Genomic DNA, 21,450 nt, shown 5'->3' on the forward strand with positions numbered 1-21,450 from the left:
GGGCTATTGAGTAGTCTGGCTAGTGTCAGGGGCCCGGTGTTGTGACACTGCCTCCCTCATACTGTTGGTCAAGTCTGCCAGCAGCCCTGAAATGGAGACCAGGGTGGTGTTAAGGGACTTCAAGTGCTCCCTGATCCCCAGGTACTGTCCTTCCTGCAGCCACATGTTCTCCTGCATCTTGTCCAGGATCTGGCCCAGCGTTTCCTGGGAATGTTGGTAGGCTCCCAGGATTGTGGTGAGTGCCTCCTGGAGAGTCGGTTCCCTGGGCCTGTCCTCCCTTGGAGCACAGCAGTCCTCCCAGCTTCCCTGTTGTCCTGTGCCTCTGTCCCCTGAACTGTGTGCCCACTGCTGCTGACCCCAGGTCCCTGATTGTCTTGGGTTTGTGGTGTGCCCTGGGGTCCCTGTAGTGGAGGACAAACTGCTGATTGACGTGTCCTGGGAACAGAGGTATGGGCCTGCTGGGTGGGTGCTGTGGTGGTGTTTTCTCAAGTGGGAGGCTCTGTGGTGGTGTGAGACTGTGCCTGGGTAACCGACTGTCCGGAGGTCCCTGATGGGCCAGGTTGGTCATCCAGATCCAGGCGATCAGAGGGGAGGGGACTGGATGTTGCTGGCATCTCTTCTCCGGTGACATTCGGTGGGGTACCTGTGGGGTGTAAATGCAGTGTTATTATTTCTGTCTATGACATATTGTGCATGGGTGTGTTGCCCTCTATGGTTGTTATTGCCCTGACAGCTTTGCCTTGTGAGTTGTTATTTGGTGGGCTAGCTGATTGTTTCTAGTGTGCATGCTGTAGTGATAGTTGTCCATGCAGGTCTGTGAGTGGTGTCTATGCATTGGTATGGCAGGCAGGGCTTGGCATTGGGATGAGTAGGTTGTGATGGTGGGGTGTGTGGCTAGTGGTGGAATGATGGAAGTGAGGGTGGGGTTATGTGATCGCATGCAGGTAGGGGGTGAATGTAGTTAAGAGTTGACTTACCAGAGTCCAGTCTTCCTGCTACTCCTGCCAGACCCTCAGGATGCATGACTGCCAAGACTTGCTCCTCCCATGTTGTTAGTTGTGGGGGATGAGGTGGGGGTCCACCGCCATTCCTCTGTACAGCTAGTTGGTGTCCTGCTGCAATGGAACATACCTTCCCCTGTAGGTCATTCCATCTCTTCCTGATGTCATCCCTTGTTCTTGGGTGCTGTCCCACGGCGTTGACCCGGTCCACGATTCTCCGCCATAGCTCTATCTTCCTAGCAAAGGATATCTGCAGCACCTGTGATCCAAATAACTGTGGCTCTACCCGGATGATTTCTCCACCATGACCCTTAGTTCCTGCTCAGAGAATCTGGGGTGTCGTTGTAGTGCCATGGGTGTGGTGTGTGTGGTGTGGGTGAGAATGTGTAGGGTGCAGTGTTGGGGTGTGTGATGTAAGGTGCGTGGGTGGTGTATAAAGTGATGTTTGGTATGTGGCTCTGGTTGTGTGGGTGCTCTGGCTGTCTCTCTCTGCTGACAATTATTTATTGTCGGATGGGGTTTTGGGTAATGTGGGCGTGTGTTTTATAGTGGTGTGGGTGTGGTGGGTGTATGAGTGTCAGGTGTGTGTTATTTAAATTGTCCAATATGGTGCTGTTTTGTTTGTGTGTGTGTATTTTGAGCGCAGCGGTATGTACCACCAATGGTTTACCGCCATTGAATGTCCGCTGTGGTGATTCGGGGTCATAATGTTGGGTCGTTGTTCTGTTGGTGTAACAGTGTGGGTTTTGATACCGCCAGTTTATCACTGACCTTTGTGCTGGCGGATTTGTGTGTGTGTGTCTGAATAGTGACGCATTGGTGTGTGTGTGTGTGTCATAATATGGTTAGCGGATATCCGCTGCGGCATCGGTATGTTGGCGGCAGTCAGCATGGCGGTAAGTGGGATTTACCACCAATGTCATAATGAGGGCCTAATTCTCCTCCTACCGGACACAAGCTTTAAAAATGATCCAGCCAACTGGGAGTAGACTTCCATTCTGTTTCCTTGTCACTGGGGCACCCACCTATATTAAAATCGGTCCCAGGGAATGTGGTCCACTGGGCCATTATGGGCTCATGGAGGGGGGCCATGGAACCCCCTCCTCTTTAAAATAAAAGAAAAACAGCACTGGGGGATGGGATCCCCAGAGCCTAATGAGGCTTAGGAAGGGAAGCCATGCCGCCATTTCCACTTTAAAATAAAAATGACCCTGGGAGATGGGATCCCCAGGGCCTAATAAGGCTTGGAGAGGTGGACCTCATGGACCTCCTTCCAGTTAAAATAAAAAGCGGTCCTGGGGGATGGAGTCACCATGGGCTTTTAAAGGTTTGGGGAGCAGAAGCAGTGTGGTCTTCCACCCCTTTTATTTAAATTGTGGCCCAGGGGATGGGGCCTGTGGGGCCTAATTGGGCTCAGGAAGGAGGGCTGCGTGCCCCCTCCCTTTATCAATTACTTATCTCCAGGGATTGGGGATCACAGGGCTTAATAGGGTTCTGGGGAGAGGGGCACATGCCCTCGCCCTTTATAATGCAATATAGCCCCATGGGATGGGGTTCCCGGGGCCTAATAAGGCTTGAGGAAAGGTCTTGTGCTCAGCTTTTAAAAAATGGACCACTTGGAGGATGGATTCCCTGCAGCCAAAAGAAGCTTGGAGAGGAGGGCCACATGTCCCCACTCCCCCTTTGAAACAGCCCCGGGGGAAGAAGTCCTCATACCTAAGACGTATCAGGGAGGAAGGCCATGTAGTCCACCCTTTTTAAACTATATTTGCCACCGGGGGATGGGGTCCTCAGGGCTTATTAGAGCTTGGGGAGGGAGTTTTCTTGGCCCGTCCCCTTTTTATTTTATTTGGCCGCGGGATGGAGTCCCTGGGACCTACCAGGGTTTGGGGAGGGTGGCTACACGCCTCTGTACCCTCAGATTTTGGCTGGGGCCGGGCCCAAGAAGGCTATGGCCATGTAGCCCCCTTCCATTTTTATATTATTTGTCCTTTGAGGAAGGTTGTCACCAGGACCTATTAAGTGTCGGGGAGAGCTGAATGCCCTCCTCTCCTGTTAAATTTTATTTGGCCTTGGCGAATAGGGTCCCCAGGGCCTTTTCGGACTTGGAGAGCGAGGCCACAGCCCCCCTCCCCTTTTTACTGGAACTGGCTGTTGTGTAGCAATTTTAGAAATAGCTCCATTTACGTTAGTTTGACACATTAGGCCGCTGTGCACTTTAACCTAGATATATTTTATTCAGCTGCGCATTGTTATTTTTACAATAACTAGTTTTACAGTCTTGTTTTATTTTCATCTATCTAACTGTTTTTGCTTATTTCAGCACTGTGTTCTCAAACAAGACATTCTTGATCACTCTGTGCTTCATTCAAGGCTACAGTTTGGTGCATTGCTGGTGAACGTGGTAGAAGTTTAGTCTCCAACATTCATGACAATATGATAGCTTATTCTTATGCTTCACTCTTCTCGTCACTATTTTAATATTGTCATGTTGTGTCGTCCTGGTTATTGCAGCTCACACTTTGCTATCTTAGATGCGGTCGTTTTATTAAACTTGTTATTGAAACATATACTGCTTCTTTCTATCATTTGTATATGAGACTGTATTGTGAATGAGAGAGATGTGACCTGAGTGACCACGACTTTCCTGAGAAGCCTAATATGTCATGCGCTCCGCTGCCCAATCATCCCTGTCTTCTGGCAGAGATGAGGCACTGCTAGTTAGCCTGTAGCAAAACCGGATTTAGAGTGACAGGTGTCACCCACCGTGGGTCAGACTCAGGGGGTCATTCCTACCCTGGCGGTCTGAGACCGCCAGGGTAGGGGACGGAGGAAGCACCGCCAACAGGCTGGCGGTGCTTCAGGGGCTATTCTGACCGCGGCGGTAAAGCCGCGGTCAGAAAAGGGAAGCCGGCGGTTTCCCGCCGGCTTCCCGCTGCCCCAGGGAATCCTCCACGGCGGCGCTGCAAGCAGCGCCGCCATGGGGATTCCGACCCCCTTCCCGCCAGCTTGGTTCTGGCGGTTTTCACCGCCAGAACCTGGCTGGCGGGAACGGGAGTCGTGGGGCCCCTGGGGGCCCCTGCAGTGCCCCACATTGATTTTCAGTGTCTGCTTGGCAGACACTGAAAATCGCGACGGGTGCAAATGCACCCATCGCACACCAGCAACTCCGCCGGCTCCATTCGGAGCCGGCATCCTCGTTGCTGGTGCTTTCCAGCTGGGCGGGCGGGCGGCCTTTTGGCGGTCGCCCGCCAGCCCAGCGGGAAAGCCAGAATTACCGCTGCGGTCTTTTGACCGCGGTGCGGTCTTCTGGCGGGGGAACTTTGGCGGGCGGCCTCCGCCGCCCGCCTGAGTTGGAATGACCCCCTCAGTCTCCCACACCGTGGATGATCTTGCTGCTCAAAATCCAGTAGCTTCATTAGAATATTGAGAGCCTACGTGACATGGCGCTGCCAACGTTTGGTCAGGCTCTAATTTTCGGGTCCTCCGGAGTATCTTTGTCTCATGATACATAATGATACCTCAATGCCGTATGCGGAGACGTCCGTGGTGCTGAGGATTTCCACCACAGCTGTTTAGGTGATCCTACTACAGCTGGAGGTTGTTCAAGCTTGAACTTTAAAAGGAAAACCCCTTTTTGGTGTGCCTTCTCTGAACTCATAGTTTTACTATCATGGCAAATCCCCAACAGGTAACAATAGCGGTTAACATGAGACAACCTCTAACAGCACATTTATTAGCAAATGGCCTTACGGCCCAGGGGGGTCTAGTTACATTTGTGGTGGACGCCCATGCAGCTTACAGAACAGAACTTTTTTACTCTTGGGTCACATTTCCAGCAGTTATTGAGAACACAAATACATTTCATCAATATACACCTGCAAATGCGCCTGGACAACACAGAGCATATACATATTTAGAGATACCTCTATCTTACTAAGAACATAATAATTGGCTTGATGGTGCCCTACCCCACACAATATTACCAGTAAGGTTATGTCCACTAAGTTATGACGGTCCTACCTGGCCTTTATTGGCCACCTATACACCACATCCTGCCGTTGCAAATTTAGCAGTACCTGAGGTTCGCCGCTTATATATAGAATTAATAGCAGTATATAGACGACTAGTACAATTTGTGATGCAAACACTAAACACATACCCAGCACATGTTGCTCCAGCACATCCACATGCTGCAACTCCAGCTATAAATCCTGAGAAGGTACAGTCTATCATGGGTAAAGTACCCGCCAAACGAGAGGAAACTCCTTTTGGCTAGCACAGAAAATGAATATGCTGGAGGCAGTATTTCCCCATACGGGACCTCAGGATAAACATAGAATGTTAACAATGTGCTTGCCTTATGGGATGGCCCCTACAGTAGAAAACTGTAATACTTGGGGCACGGTATATGCCGCGCTCTATACAACAGCACACGGTACACTAACCCTAGCCAATTTACCAGAAGGGCTGAAACAAATTCAAGACGAATACGGGGCTGCCCCGGCCTTAGATTTGGGGATGAAATTGATAGGCAATTTTGCCATAATATACTCAATCATTTTAAGTAACCTTAAAGGGGAAGCGATCGCACTTGCAGTGAGCATGCGGCTTCGTGACGTTCCACAGCAGGATCAGGAACGAGAGCTGCCTAAAATAATAGCAGAGACCTATTCAAGTATTGGTCGAGATAGCTTAGGGACCAGACCACAAAAAATACAATTTCAGGGTAAATCGAATTAAGATACTCCCAAGCAGGCACCTGAGGGTAATAAGAAACGCTGGAATAAAAAGCAACAAACTCCTAAGAAAGAGAGGGGAGAATCTCCACGTATGGAGACCCCACAGAATAGGTATAATCTCAGAAATAGAGATCAGAGCGAAGAACAGAATATGTGAAACCGAGACAGGAATCACAACGCCCTCCGGAGGTATCTGTTAAAAAGGAAGAGAAACCCGCCCAACAAAAACAACAATTCAAAAAGAAAAAGGTGGCAGCAGTCGCAGTCCGACATGCCACACAGGAAGAGGGTCCTCTTGAAGAACAAGAATTGGGCTCTAGCTTTGCTAGACAGCGCGGCAGAGGTCACAATAGTTCGCCGGAATCTTCTAGAGCATCTGGAGGTGAAAGCAACTGATGACTTTATACAAGTAGAAACTGCGGACATGCGTGTCTCCAGGCCTGATAGGGTGTACAAAATAACGTTACAGTTAAAAGGAGACACTGAACGCACAATAGATTCAATCTTTTGGGATAGCATAGTAAAAGTATATGATGTCTTGTTGGCCGAACAAGATTGGCCACCTGACTTTGTACATACCTGTCCATATGGAGAAGAAGTCATTAAGCCTTCCTTCTCGTCCCTTGTTCCAGAGGAACTTGCTGAATCTTATTCTATTGAATGGGCTTTGGCACAAGCACCTGCATTATACCGAAATCATGTGGGAAGGGATAAAGAATCCCCCTACCATGTAATTCCAATTAAAAGTGAACCTCAACCACAACCGCAGTATCCTATAAAACATGAAGCAAAAGCACCACTGAGAGAAATACTCACGCAATTAGAGTGTGATTGAACCCTGTGTCTTGCCAATGAATAACCTATTATTCCCTGTAGCTAAACCAGACCATTCATACAGAATAGTCTTAGACTACAGACATTTAAACAGTCATACACGTGACTATGCTATCCAAAGCTTGCATAGCACAGCACTAATGAACAATATAGTGCATAAAAAATACAAAACAACACTAGACATTTCCAGTGGGTTTTTCCTGCCTGAATATAGCGCCTGAGAGTAGAGACATAACAAGTTTCAGTGCACTAGGCTCCCAGAAAAAATTCTGTTGTTTACCTCAGGGGTATAAGAACAGCCCAGGACTGTTCGCGGCTTGTGTCACTGCTATTTTGCACAAGATTGACCCTGAAGCATTGTCCTACGTAGATGATATCTATCTCATGGGTGATGAATTACTACAACATTTAAGATGGGTAGCCAGCATTGTTGTAGGGTTTGCTGAATTTGGATACAAATTTGACTTCAGAAAAACAATAATAGCCTTCCTCAGCGTTCTGTTCCTAGGATATGAGCTGTCAAGTGAAGGGAAAAGCCCAGCGCCACAATTCTTAGAGAAATGAGCACAGTTACAACCACCGAATACGATTAAAAAACTCCAATCACTATTGGGTTTCCTAAATTTTGGCAGAACCTATATTCCAGATTATGTTACACGCATAAAACCTTTATATGACCTAATACGTCCTGATTTTTCAAGTAAATTCTGGACAATTGAACATACATGTATACTTTGAGAGTTGCAGACAGACATGCTTGCAGCACAACACTTACATACCAGGGACAAAAAAACACATTTGGTCTTCAGAGTAATAGCTGGGGCCATCGGTTTCATCTATGTGACCTTTAATGAAGGTGAGACAGTCCAGATTGCATACAAATTGCACTTATACTCAGCAGCAGAACAACGCTTTGATCCCACTGAGAAAATTCTCACTGCTGTGCAGATGGCTGTCTTAAACTTAAATTTGCCCAAGGAAAATGCATTATTGTCATTTCTCCAATCCCAGCCCTAGAGGCTGTTACAAAAGCTAGTGTTCCAAATGCAAAAGCATTACATCCACGTTGGATACAATGGGCTACGTCTCTGACGGCCACTGATGCAGACTACATTTTTGACCCAAAGTCACAAACTCAGGAATTTTTACAATATGAAATAGAATATCCAGTTCCAGCAAATACTTTGCCTATTGACCAATATCATAGAGTCATGTACACCGATGACTGCACAACCTGCAATTGGAAGTAAACATCAATATTCTGCTGCTTGCGCAGTAGTAAGTGGCTATATGGAGGGCGATACATTTTGTCCTCTACATACCTTTACACAAACCATAGGGGATTGTACAGCACAATTGGCAGAACTAAAAGCTCTGCTGATGGCACTGGAACACACGGATCCTGCACAGCCTACGTTGATTGTGATTCATATTATTGTGTCCAGTCCTTTAATGAATACCTGCATTATTGGCGCCAGAATGGGTTCAGAGATTCCAAAGACAACACCATTAAACACAGACTACTGTGGGGGAAAGTAGCTGACCTGAAAGAGACGCTACCGAATGTCCATGTTGTGCACACACTTGGACACCAGCGCGTTGGAATACATGTTGCTGGAAATACACTGGCTGTGGCCAGTAGTGTGTGGCTGTGGCCGCTGTAGCTGCAGTGACTCGGTTGAGTTCAAAACCGGACGCAGACATTTGGGCTGCCGTGACAGCTACGGCTGATGGTATGCCCTATCCTAAAGGATTTCCTAACAAATATCACTATCGTATGGGAGGTATGCTGAACGCTGAGGTTAAGATACCAGGCGTAGGTGTACGGGACATCCCCAACAAAGACATAAGATCACAATTGATTAAAGCAGCGCATGAAGTGGTAGCATCTGCCCATGCTGGTGTGGTGGCTACAAATTTGATCTTGGAGGCCCATTATTGGTGGCCAGGTCTCTGCAACGAGACTAAGCAGTATGTCCTTTTCTGTGACATCTGTCAACAAATCAAAGTTTCCACTGCCAAGCGCCCGCCGCAGACACCCCTCTTAATTTCAAACAAACCATTACAATGTGTGTACTTGGACCACTGTGATCCCCTAACACCTGATAGTGCATACAAATATATTTTAGTCGCTATTGATTCAAGCTCCAGATTTGTGTGGGTGTGGCCACAACGCTCAGTTGACGCTCGGAATGTTATTAAAGATTTGCAAGTCTTTATCAGTACATATGCAGTTGCTGCTTTCCATTCGGACCAGGGCCCTGCGTTCACCTCAAGGGCATTCAGGGACTACATGGCTTCGTTGGGGGTCCAACTCCAGTACTCGTCTCCATTTCATCCTGAGGGAAATAGTGTTGTGGAACGATTGAACCGCGATTTAAAGCAATCCTTAACAGCCAGAGTCTTAGGTACGGGTCGTAGTTGGCTTAACCACCTGTATGGAGTCCACAGAGCACTAAATAATCTGCCTAGAAGGTCCCTGGGGGGTCGTACTTCATATGAGTGTCTGTTCTGAACTCTTATGTATGTTCCGGATCTTGATGGTCCTGGCGTGGAGGCAGTAGAAACACCTTTTGACATAAATGAACGTGTCACTGTCTTACAGGAATTGCAACAGTTCTGTGATGATAATTCTTCCAAAAGTGCTGCCTCCACAGGAATTAAGCATGTGCCTGTAACATCTACCGGCTGGATTCCCAGAGTTGGGGATCTTGTACGTGAAAAAGTCGCAGTGAAAAAGGAATTTGCCCCTTCTTATCGAGCACCAGTCCCTGTACTAGGGATACACGGTACCAGAAATGTTATTCTACCAACTTTGGCAGGTGCCAAAGAAAATCATTTTGTTTCTATTGACAATGTCAATCTACACGATGTGGCCGATCCTACACAGCCGACCCAGAGAAACATCCAGTAGTTCCCAAATCCCTCTGACTACTGGTGAAGAAGTTCCTCTACAAGTTGTTTACACCAACACCGACACCTCTCCGAGCATGGGGAGGGTGGAAGATAATCTTGCATTCGTTCCACTAACGTCAACTAATTTAGAAACATTTGGCCAAGCCAACTCGACTTCAAGCCAAACGGATGGTGCTGTCTATAGTGTGCCACCGCAGGAAACACCAACTCCACCACTGACAACGGCTCCGCTTAAGAAACTTATTTTATTTTTCCATGGAACTATCTATGGCTCTCTTTGACTGTCCTAGCCTTTCTACTTTGGATTGGTTTTGTCATTACCTTTTTCTTGTTAATACGTGGTCATTTTTTACCTGAAAGATCAACAGCTGCACTGGTGGAGGAGGTTTTGAAACCACATTTTTCATCACATAAAGTCCGAAGAGATTTATCCTTTGTGAACATTTCCGCAGTGCCAATTCCTGATGGGATTGTCTGGGACAAAGTTATGTTTGATATATATGGTCCCACGGAAGTTATTCAAATACCGTATGTGTTTAAATTATCAATGAATGATATAGTAATACCAGGCATTGTTTCTGATGATTGGGATATGAAAACAGTTGATTCTATGATGACTGAATTGCAATATCATACTGTCTTTGAAAACGAAAAAGTTTACCAATTTAAAGAAAATTATGGTGATATGTTTTGCTATAATTATTATGGGCACCATTTCATAAATAGAGCCAGCAGTCCAAAAACTGTTTTTAATTACACGTAATGGGAACATTGCCCAACTCCGCCTCAAGGGAGTTCCAAAACATATTCTGAAAAATGTGCATATTTTTCTGGGCACAATAGAAAGAATGCTGAGTCATTATTTAAACGTACCTCCTACTAAAGATATACATATGTTATTGACCAATACCAAATTTATATATTCGGAATCCTTTGTGTCCCGGTTATCGATAGAAAGCTATGAATATTGGTTCAAATCAATTGATCTGAAAAGTGTGCGGGGAACAACAAATTGGCAAATTAAGGGAAATGAAACATTGTTTAGAGCATGCCTTATTCCTGTACAAATGATCTTTTTAAACGAAACAGTACAACGGACGAGTTGTTTAGGGTTAGCTAAAATTAGGGAATTAAAAAATGCCCAGTATACCTGCCCCTGCAAAGTTTTATAAATGGCAAAAATATACAAATGCAACTGAAAATGAGCTCGATGAGTGTGTCCAGAATGGTACATTTAATGCTTCACTGACACATCCTGACAGGTGGTTATTATGGCCAATAGATACCAATGGGTGCCACCAATGTTTTCTTAACTCCTCGGGGGTTTCAAGAAGAGTAGAACAGACCCTCGCAATATATCACCAGAGCATGCGGGTGTAATTACAGCATATAGTGTGGGAAAATTATGCCAGCTGTGGCTAAAATCATCCTCACTAGACGCAGTTAGAGAACACCTCAGTCTCCTGTCTAATTCCACTGACTTACAAGATTTCTTGTCAGGCCCCAGAACACCATGGAGGAAGCGTTTCTTATATGCACTATACAATGAAATTTGGAAACTTTCCCAACAAGATGCTGCTGCCCGGTTAAGGCAAACAGATCAGGAAAATCTAAAAAAGGCATTAGCCGTTGTGAATAATGGGATTAACACCTTGTCCGACTGGATATACACCATAAACAGCATTGTCTCTTCTGCTATAGACATTTTACAATCAGATATGTCTTCTTTATACCATGGACAGAGTCAGATAAGGTCCATTATGCAGTTGTGTTGGACGCTTCGCACATTGAAGGTGGGTCGCGTTCCATGGCAGCACGTCAGTGCAAGGGAGATATTTTCTTCCTTTAATTTAACGCGACAACAACAACTAATGGCTAAAAAGGAAGCGACTTATGTCATGCTTAGTATAGAAAAATTTGAAAAGTTGCCTTTTACTGTGGCTGAAATACCATCTGCTGAGTGGTTAATACATGGGGTTATCAATCTGCCTATTTCTACACTTCAATTCACCTCCTGTTTAAAACACGTTCCGGTAGGCAGATATGAAAAGTTGGGAGATAGTTACATCCATGAGGTGTGGGAGCTTCCCTTCTCATACAAATGCTTCAATGGCATGAAAGAAGTCCTTCTTAGCGGTAGTGAATGCAAGACTTCAGTCAGCCATTCACTGGTTTGTACACAGCTGTCTTTGCATGGGGCGTGCAATGCCTCTGCTGTGAACTTGACTTGTTATCTGAAGGGAGTTCCAGTCCCCTTGATTAGACCAATGTTACAAGTGCTTTCGAACAGCAGCTACGTCCTTCTCAATAGTAAAGGCTGTTGTGGCATGCGGGCCGGAATAGCTTACGTTGTTTCGGTCTCTAAGGTCGTTAAATGCTGCGGGAACGTACTGTTTCCCCCCACTAAATTTAGGGAGGTAGCTGATATTTGGCCTTACATTGCTACTTCAAACTTGAATTTTGACAAGTTAAGTAGACTCAAGGTTTTATTGTTTCAAAAGCATGTGACCCTTACATCTGCACGCGAGACCTACTCACTTCAACTGGCAAGGTCATCAGCAGAAATACAGTCCCTGTTAAATACAAACTTTCTGAGACACTTTGGTGAACCCGTGGGATGGATATTTAATGCGTCCAGTACAACTGGAATTGCACATTCTTTCAAAGCTGTTGGTTCTGGTTTCGTTCACACCTTCTCCTCCATATTCGGTTTGATACCTTCAGCTATCCACTCAATTTTCGGTAGTATTTTTGGGGGATTTCCGATAACTTTGGCTTTATAAGCTGGCATCCTGCTGTTGCTATTGTTCATACGCAATGGCTGTCCCGCCACAAAGAGGAGACATGACAGCGCTCCCATCAGCGCAGCTGTGTCGTGAGCGAATGATGCAGTACTTTGGAGCAACACTCCTGGAGTAATTGGAGTGTGACTGGTCTTTGTCATTCAGGCCAGTTTTGTATTGTGTGCAGCCCATGTTCCGGTGCCTCTGGTGCTCTTTCGAACATGCACTGGACATCTGTCTTTCGCAGCAGTGCTTGCCTGCAGTAGATGCTGATCTGTTGATGTTCTCGCTGAGGGTTAATTACCAGACATGCGCATTAAGGTTGCGTTTGCTTCGTGAAGCTAATTATGAGTTACCCTTCCTGGAAGAAGTTGTTGACAACTCATCAATGGGCACTCCACGGGATGCCGCCTTGGTTGACACTGGGACTATGGAACACACTTGCTCCTTGATCCTTGGGGAGGGTGTTGTGTAGCCATTTTAGAAATAGCTCCATGCACGTTAGTTTGACACATTAGGCCGCTGTGCACTTTAACCTAGATATATTTTATTCGGCTTCGCATTATTATTTTTACAATAACCAGTTTTACGGTCTTGTTTTATTTTCATCTATCTAACTGTTTTTGCTTAATTCAGCACTGTGTTCTCAAACAAGACATTCTTGATCACTCTGTGCTTCATTCAAGGCTACAGTTTGGTGCATTGCCGGTGAACGTGGTTGAAGTTTAGTCTCCAACATTCGTAGAAAACACACATCCTTACATAGGGACATTTCTTAGAATATCAGCTGTGTTATTATAAAAACACTTCCTAGTCCCATTACACGTTAAGAGGGAGATTCCAGCCAGGAAACCAGGACTGTACACTGATTGTTGAATACTTCACTACAGATGCTAATGCAGACTACAGGCCTTTGCTCAGGTATGAGGGTTAATGTCCTCCCGGGGGAACCTGAAAGGCAGAATTAGAGTTTAACATGCTGTGCTCAGATTATGACTTAGATAGGAAATAGTCCATCAGTACTAGTGACAATATGATAGCGTTATTCTTATGCTTCACTCTTCTAGCCACTATTTTAATATTGTCATGTTGTGTCGTCCTGGTTATTGCAGCTCACGCTTTGCTATCTAAGATGCAGTTGTTTTATTAAACCTGTTATTGAAACATATACTGCTTCTGTCTATCATTTGTATATGAGACTGTATTGTGAATGAGAGAACCGGATGTGACCTGAGTGACCACGACTTCCGTGAGAAGCCTAATATGTCATGCGCTCGGCTGCCCAATCATCCCTGTCTTCTGGCAGAGATGAGGCACTGCTAGTTAGCCAGAGCAAAACCCGGATTTAGAGTGACAGGTGTCACCCACCGTGGGTCAGACTCAGTCTCCCACACCGTGGACGATCTTGCTGCTCAAAACCCAGTAGTCTCATTAATATAATGAGAGCCTACGCAACATGGCCAGGGATGGGATCTACAGGGCCAATTAAGGGTCGGGAGAGAGCTGTATGCTCTATCTCCTATCTCCTTAACATATATGTTTTGCCCCAGGTGATGGGATCCTAGGGGCCTGAAGGCTAATCCTATGCTACACAATCCATGCTGTGCATGGTGTGGGGTAGGCAGCCTGCCTGGGGTTTGACTACAGTGCCTGGTGGCAGGCCACGCCTTGTGGCCAACATGCTGCTGCACATAAACAAAGGCTGTGTGCAGCATGGGGTTGGCTGCCTGCAGGAAGTTGGCATCAGGGTCTGACTGCAAGACAGGCCTTGCGACTAACTTAATGCCGTGCATAACCAAAGGCTGTGGGCAGGGTGGAGTTGGCTGCTTCCGACAGGCGGCCTTAGGGGAGTTGGATACAGAGCCTGGCTCGAACAACCATACGCCGTGCATGACAAAAGGCCGTGAGCAGTATCGGAATGGCTGCCTCCAGTTTGGTTGGTGTGGCCAGGCCCTGTTGCCAAGCACCTTCTGTGCACGGCTGTGTGCAACATGGGGTTGGCTACCCGTGGGGGATTTGCTGCAAGGCCTAGCCATAGGCCTGCATCCTGTGGCCACCATCCCACTGCACATGGCTGCACAAGGCATGGTAATAAAGTATTACTTTACATTAGGAAAACCAAAGGTTAAAGTAACATTATAGTTGGTGAATATATCAGCGACAACAGTAATGTTTTGAAGTAAAAAAGCACAGAAATCCACCGTTTCGAGTAAGAAGAGCTAACTATAACTTGCGCCCCTGCCATCCATTGCTTTTGATCCCATATATTACATCATTCAAGATTCCAATCTTCTTTTCTACACATTACTCTGCAACCGAGTATGGCATTAGAAAGTAAATAAAAAATAGCTCAGAATAATATGAAACATTACCAATGCCATCACAGATAAAACTCCCTTAGGGGTAGCAAGCATGAGTTATGTGCAACACTGACCCTATACCATGCACTTTACCTGTAGCCTAGTTTATATTAACAATCAACCACAGATATATGGGAAATCCTCACTGTACACGCTGTTCAATGCCAAGTTCCTTAAAATACTCATTGTCTATTCCAAAACTAATGCTCTACTACAGCCACCTTTTATCTCTATCAAACTCCTCACAGTCACTGAACCTACATCAAGAAATGAAGTTGATAGAAGTAGATAGGTGGGTCCTGTAAACTGTGGAGAGAGTTTAATCTGTACCTCCCTGTTTCGAGACAGTGAAACTCTCAAAAGAAATATACCATACAGTATTTAAAAAGTATCTACCAAGAACAGTGTGCACTCACTGCAACCCATGTCAAAAACGAAACCATTTGCTTAAAATCACCAAGGTCTGAAGGTGCTAAAGATCATACTACCTGTAGCCTTCATACTGCGGTGAAAACTTTAGATATAGCCATCTTCTGAAGCAAAAGAACCACATGTACTCAGGTTAGTACCTGGTGTACACAGTCTTTTATGTTATGTAGAAATTGACATGCTATGACGCTTCTGTCTAAAAATCCAAAGCTGCTTACAATACTTAGGCCCTCATTATGACACTGGCAGTAAATCCAGCTTACCGCCACGCTGACAGCAGCCAACATACCGGCGCGGTGGCTGATATCTGTTCACCATATTACGACACACACACACCAATCCAACAGAATACAGCCACATACACAAATCTGCCAGACCAAAGGTCAGTGCTAAAGTGGTAGTCCCAAAACCCATACCGTTACGCCAACAAAACAACGCCCATCACATTATGACCCACGAATCACCACAGCGGTAAACCATTGGCGGTATGTACCGCCGCTCTCAGAATGGACACTCAAATACAAAACAAAACTTCATTGGCCAATATCAAAAACACACACCTGACACCCATACACACACCACACTCACACACCCACACGACTATAAAACACCCACCCACATTACCCACAACCCATTACAAACACCAGTTGCCACCAGGAGACTGAGAAGAAGAGCACGAAGACAACTAGACACACACACCTCTTACACCCACACACCCCTCACGCACTCCACATCACACACCCCACCACATTACCCAATACACCCTCACCAACACACATCACACAACACCCATAGCACCACAAAGGCACCCCTGTTTCACTGAGGAGGAGTTAAGGGTCATGGTAGAGGAAATTGTCAGGGTAGAGCCACAGCTCTTTGGAGCACAGGTACAGCAGATATCTATAGCAAGGAAGGAGGTATGGCAGAGAATCGTGGACAGGGTCAAAGCCGTGGGACAGCACCCAAGAACAAGGGATGACATCAGAAAGGGGTAGAACACCTACAGGGAAGGTACGTCCCATTGCAAGGCACCAGCTCGCCATACAGAGGACTGGCAGTGGACCCGCACGTTCTCCCCCACAGCTCACAGCATGGGAGGAGCAGGTACTGGCAATACTGCATCCTGAGGGACTTGCTGGAGTTGCCAGAGGACTGGACACTGGTAAGTCAATATTTACTACCTATCACCCCCCAATACTTGCATGCCCTCTCACACCCACACCCTCACTCCCATCACTCCACTCCATACCACACACTGCACCTACACATCTCACTAACCCCAATGCCAAGTCCTGCATGCCATACCAATGCATGGACACCCCTCTCAGCCCTGCATGGACACCCTTCACTAAAGCATGCACAGCATAGGGAAACTAACATAACCACAATACATCACCATACACAAGCAAAAGCAGGCATGGCAACACCAAACATAGAGGAGAAGCTAGGGAAGTACAAATGTCATACACTTGAAGCATAATACATCATTTACATCCCCACAGCTACCCTATCCAATGTCAGTGGAGAGGAGGTGCCACCACTATCCAGTCCCCCAACAGAAGAGAACCCCAATGATGACAGTAACTCTGGACTTCTGGATCTGGAGGACCTTTCTGGCCCATCAGGGACCACTGGATAGCCGGTCACCCAAGCCCACTCACAGACCACCACAGAGCCTCCCCCATCAGGAACCAACACCACAGCACCCACCCAGCGTACCCAAACCTCTGTCCCCAGAACATGTCAATCAGCAGTGTGCCCACCTGTATAGGGACACCAGGTCACACCTTGCCCCCAAGACAATGAGGGACCTGGGGTTAGTGGCAGTGGGCACACAATTCAGGGGACAGTGGCTCAGGCCAACAGGGAAACTGGGAGGACTGCTGTGTGCCAGGGGGAGGACAGGAGCAGGGAACCAACTCTCCAGGAGGCACTCACCGAGATCCTGGGAGCCTACCAACCTTCCCAGGATACGATGGGCCAGATCCTAGACAACGTGCAGGAGAACAGGTGGCTGCAGGAGGGACAGTATCAGGGGATCAGGGAGGACTTGCAGGCCATTAACAACACCCTGAACTCCATAGCAGGGGTGCTGGCAGACATGGCCAACATCATGAGGAAAGCAACAGCACACCAGTGGGCCCCTACCACTAGCCAGTCAACTGAACAGCCTTCCACTTCCACTGCCGCTAGTGGCCAGGAGGCCTCGCCACAGGACCCACAGGCCACCAGCATCCCTTCCCCTGCGGAAGGTGAACCACCCTGAAAACGTTCCTTGCTAACCAGACAGAAGCCAGAGACACTTGCCAAGACCCCCACCAGGAAATGAGACTCTCCTAATTGTCCCCCTTGTGTCCCACTCAGTCACCTTGTCTACCTTGAACTGCCATTGCTCCCCTTCCTATGGCCCCTTGAACACTGCACCTGTGCTACAAACAGACTGGAACAATACCCTGGACTTTCCTCCATCATCACCCCATTCCATTGCACTTTCCCCTCTATTTATTAGCACTACAATAAACACCCTTGGAAAAAACTTGACTACTATTATTTCATGTATTGCAAATTTGTATTGATTGAAACAGCTACACCCATTGCAAATGAACTGTACATAGTGAGAGCACAGAAAGAATGACCTGTTGCTGTCTGTAGTGATCACATCAGGACATTGTTGTCATATCACCAACATCTGTAAAATGATAATCCATAGGTGACAGTAAATAGAGGTAACAAGTGGGTAATGTCAGCATGTCACTGCCACACAGAATACAACTATAATCATAGAAATGTCAAGTTGCATTGTCTCCACTGTGTGTCATTGGAAGTAGTGACATGTCATTGATGTGCTGTTGTCCACATCCTCATCCTCAGCCTCCTCATCCTCACTGTCCCCAGGGTCCACTGCTGCCACAGGGGCATCTCCAGTCTCCTCCACCTGCAGAAAAGGTACATGGTGGCTGAGGGCCAGGTGGTGCAACATGCAACATGACACTACTATCTGGCAGACCTTCTCGGGTGAGTAGAGCAGGAATCCACCTGTCAGACGGAGACACCTAAACCTGGCCTTCAGGAGGCCGAAGGTCCTCTCAATGATCCTCTGGTTCGCCCGTGAGCCTCATTATAACGTTCTTACGCCCTTTTCCTGGCATTCCTCACAGGGGTCGGCGGCCACAATAGGTTTGGGTAGCCAGAGTCACCTGCAAGTATTGAAGGACAACATTTAGCCACACACTATCCTATTAGGTTAACAGCAGAGCCATACACTAATATACACTGGGTAGGGACCAAGGCTCACCTATAAGCCACACCCTGTGCCTCTGTAGTTGGGCCATCACATTTGGGATGCTGCTATTCCTCAGGACAAAGGCATCATGCACCAACTCAGGATATTTAACATTGACGTGGGACATGTACTGGTCCGCCAGGCACACCATCTGCACATTCATGGAGTGGAAACTCTTACGATTCCTGTACACCTGTTCATTCTGCCGGGGGGAACAAACACAATATCTATTCCATCAGTTGCACCAATAATATTGGGGATATGTCCCATTGCAAAGAATCCAGCCTTCACTGTGGCCAAATCTTCTACCTAGGGGAAAGCAATGTAGCTGCACATGTGTTTTACCAGGGCAGACAACACTCTTGCCAGCACGATTGAGAACACTGGCTGTGACATTCCTGATGCCAAGCCCACTGTCACCTGGAAAGAACCTGTTGCCAGGAAACGGAGCACTGATAGAACCTTCACAAGAGTGGGGATCCCAGTGGGATGACGGATAGCTGAGATTAGGTCAGGCTCCAACTGGGAACACAGCTCTGTGATTGTGGCCCTGTCCAGACTATAGGTGAGTATAATGTGCCTGTCCTCCAGTGTTGCTAAGACCACCAGGGGTCTGTACACAGGGGTATGTCTCTATCTCCTATTCATCCGCAGCAGTAGGTATCTAAGTGACACAAGAGTGAGTAGGCTGTCACAATTTGAACAACTATACCACAACAGAAGTCCACATCCTGCAATTATATATTGGGACAGTGTCATTTTCTAAGTATGTGCCTATTTATACTGTGACGCAGCAATTATCGCTAGGCCTGTTCAACCCCCCGAAATGGCGACCGCCTGTCCTGTGTGGAGGGACAGGTGGAAGTGAGGTCATTCTGCCAACATTGGGCGTCGTGGCGGTAGGCGGTCGTGAGCCGCCATGCAGTTCCTCATTGGCTAATATTGGGCCCTTTGGAGTACAGTGGCCAATAGGGATGTACACAGGCGGTGACTGTGTACACCGCCGTGGACGTGACTGCCATTTTCTAAATCATTCCTTACTTGTTTCCTGACCTTAAACAGGAGAAGACCTACACTGCATGTGATGCTGTGACCTGTGTCTGGAACCTACCATGCCTGTGTGACCAGGAAAGGGGCCCCAGCCTTTACTTCGGAGGAGTTGGAGCGACTGGTGGATGGGGTCCTACCCCAGTACGGACTGCTGTATGGGCCTCCAGACCAACAGGTGAGTACACTGTGGGCACGATGCATGTGACTGTTGTTCCTGCCCTGGCGGTTGGTGTGGTACATTGGCTGTCTATGGGAGTTATCACCACCATGGTCATAATTTGGTGGTACTTACCGCCAGCCTGTTGGCGGTATTTACTGCCACTTTATCACTCACCGCCAGGGTGGTAATGAGGGCCTTAGTATCTACTACTTAGAATATTTGCCCTGTTGCAAACTTTTTCTGCAGAACCAAATAACGCATGTGGAACATACTGGACACAAGTTGTGACCAGTCATCGTCACGCAGAGTTACTCTTACACTCAAAGATTTATAACATGTTCAATGCCTCTATGGACCTATGATGCATTAGAAACATGTGTTTTGTAAACACTTACACTCATCAGCTGGACACACACACACACACACACACACACACACACATATATATATATATTACCTAGTGGTGGTCGCTACCAGGTAGTTATAGTTTGGGCCATGTTTCCATAGAAAAAGTGTTTTTTACTTCCCTATATCTTTGGCCCCGTTTGACAAATCTTCATGACTTTTTCCCAAACGAAGTGTGCAGGTGATTTTTGTTTCGCATCAAAAGTTTGGGGGTGATCAGTCAAACACGGGCTGAGAAAAAGGGGGGGGGTCAAAAAAGTTGTGTTTCCCATGTTAATTTCCATATGACCTTTGAACCTGACTACAGCCCGAACCGCTGGTTGGAATTATACCAAATTTGGCTAAAAGATAGCCTTTGGTACACAGGTTACGCTTTCCCTTATTTGGTGTAAATTCGTTCAGTAGTTTTGAGAAATTTAAGGAGATCCAAATTTGTACATCTCTGGCTGCGACGACTTTGCGAATGTCTCCAATGGTGAGTCCTTTCACTTCTGAGCTCTGTTTCCGCCAGGCCTGTGTTGGTGTTGGTTCCGCCCTGGAAAAGGTAGCAATTTGCAGTGTCATGATATGGTGGGCGGTACACGAGCCCTAGTAGGTAAATGCAGAGCTCTGTTGGCTGCCAAAACTTCAACCAGGGAGTGTTGGCAGCTATCTTGGGACTCATCTTCAGTCGAGTCCTTAAAAAAAATGTGAAAAAAAGAAAAGGTGCCAGGGTAAAGACACCCTGACCCCGTAGCTCTGGTGCTAGGGTCCCAGAGAGACCAGGCCAGGGCAAAAAAAACATTTGTTTTTTAAAAAATTAGCAGCAAAGTCGTAAAATTTGTGAATTCACAGCAAAAAATGTTTTTAAAAAAAACAAGAGCGGCCTACTGCACTTTTTTTTTAAAGCATCCCCGGGTGGGCCAGGTCCCAGGAGCAAAGTAAAAAGTAGAAAGGGGGCTCACGGAACACCCCTTGTGGGCTTTTCAGTGCACTAGGGACCGCCACCTCCCAGGGTCTTATTTTTCATTTAATGCGGGGAATTCTCAATTTAATGGCAGTCCCCACAGCCCCAGGGACCGCCACCTCCACCAGGTTTGATTCTATTTGGATGGCAGGGTGCATGGCTGCCCTGTGGCCCCAGGGACCACCACCTACCTGGGGCAAAATTCACAGTTGGAGGGGGGACCATGCATCCCCCTCAAGGAGCCAATGATGTCTGTGGGGACCACTACTCTGGAGCTCACAGCTCCCACCAAGCAAAAGCAAACAAAGTCTGCTTTCTGCAAGTGACAGCTGTCAGAAAGTGGTGTTTTCATCTGTTTTCAAATATGCATGTAGGGAAGACAGATGAAAACATTGCTCCTGCAAGCAGGGATCTGTTATTAAAAGCAGCTCCCTGCTAGGGGGATCAATGACGGCTCCCACAGCATGTGAGGAGCCAGCTAGGACTGTGGGGGCCTTCAGGCTCCCACCGTGGTCCTGTCACTCTCTATCTCTCTTTCTTC

The sequence above is a fragment of the Pleurodeles waltl genome, chromosome 10 (genome assembly GCF_031143425.1).
Source record: "Pleurodeles waltl isolate 20211129_DDA chromosome 10, aPleWal1.hap1.20221129, whole genome shotgun sequence".
Taxonomy (NCBI): Eukaryota; Metazoa; Chordata; class Amphibia; order Caudata; family Salamandridae; genus Pleurodeles; species Pleurodeles waltl.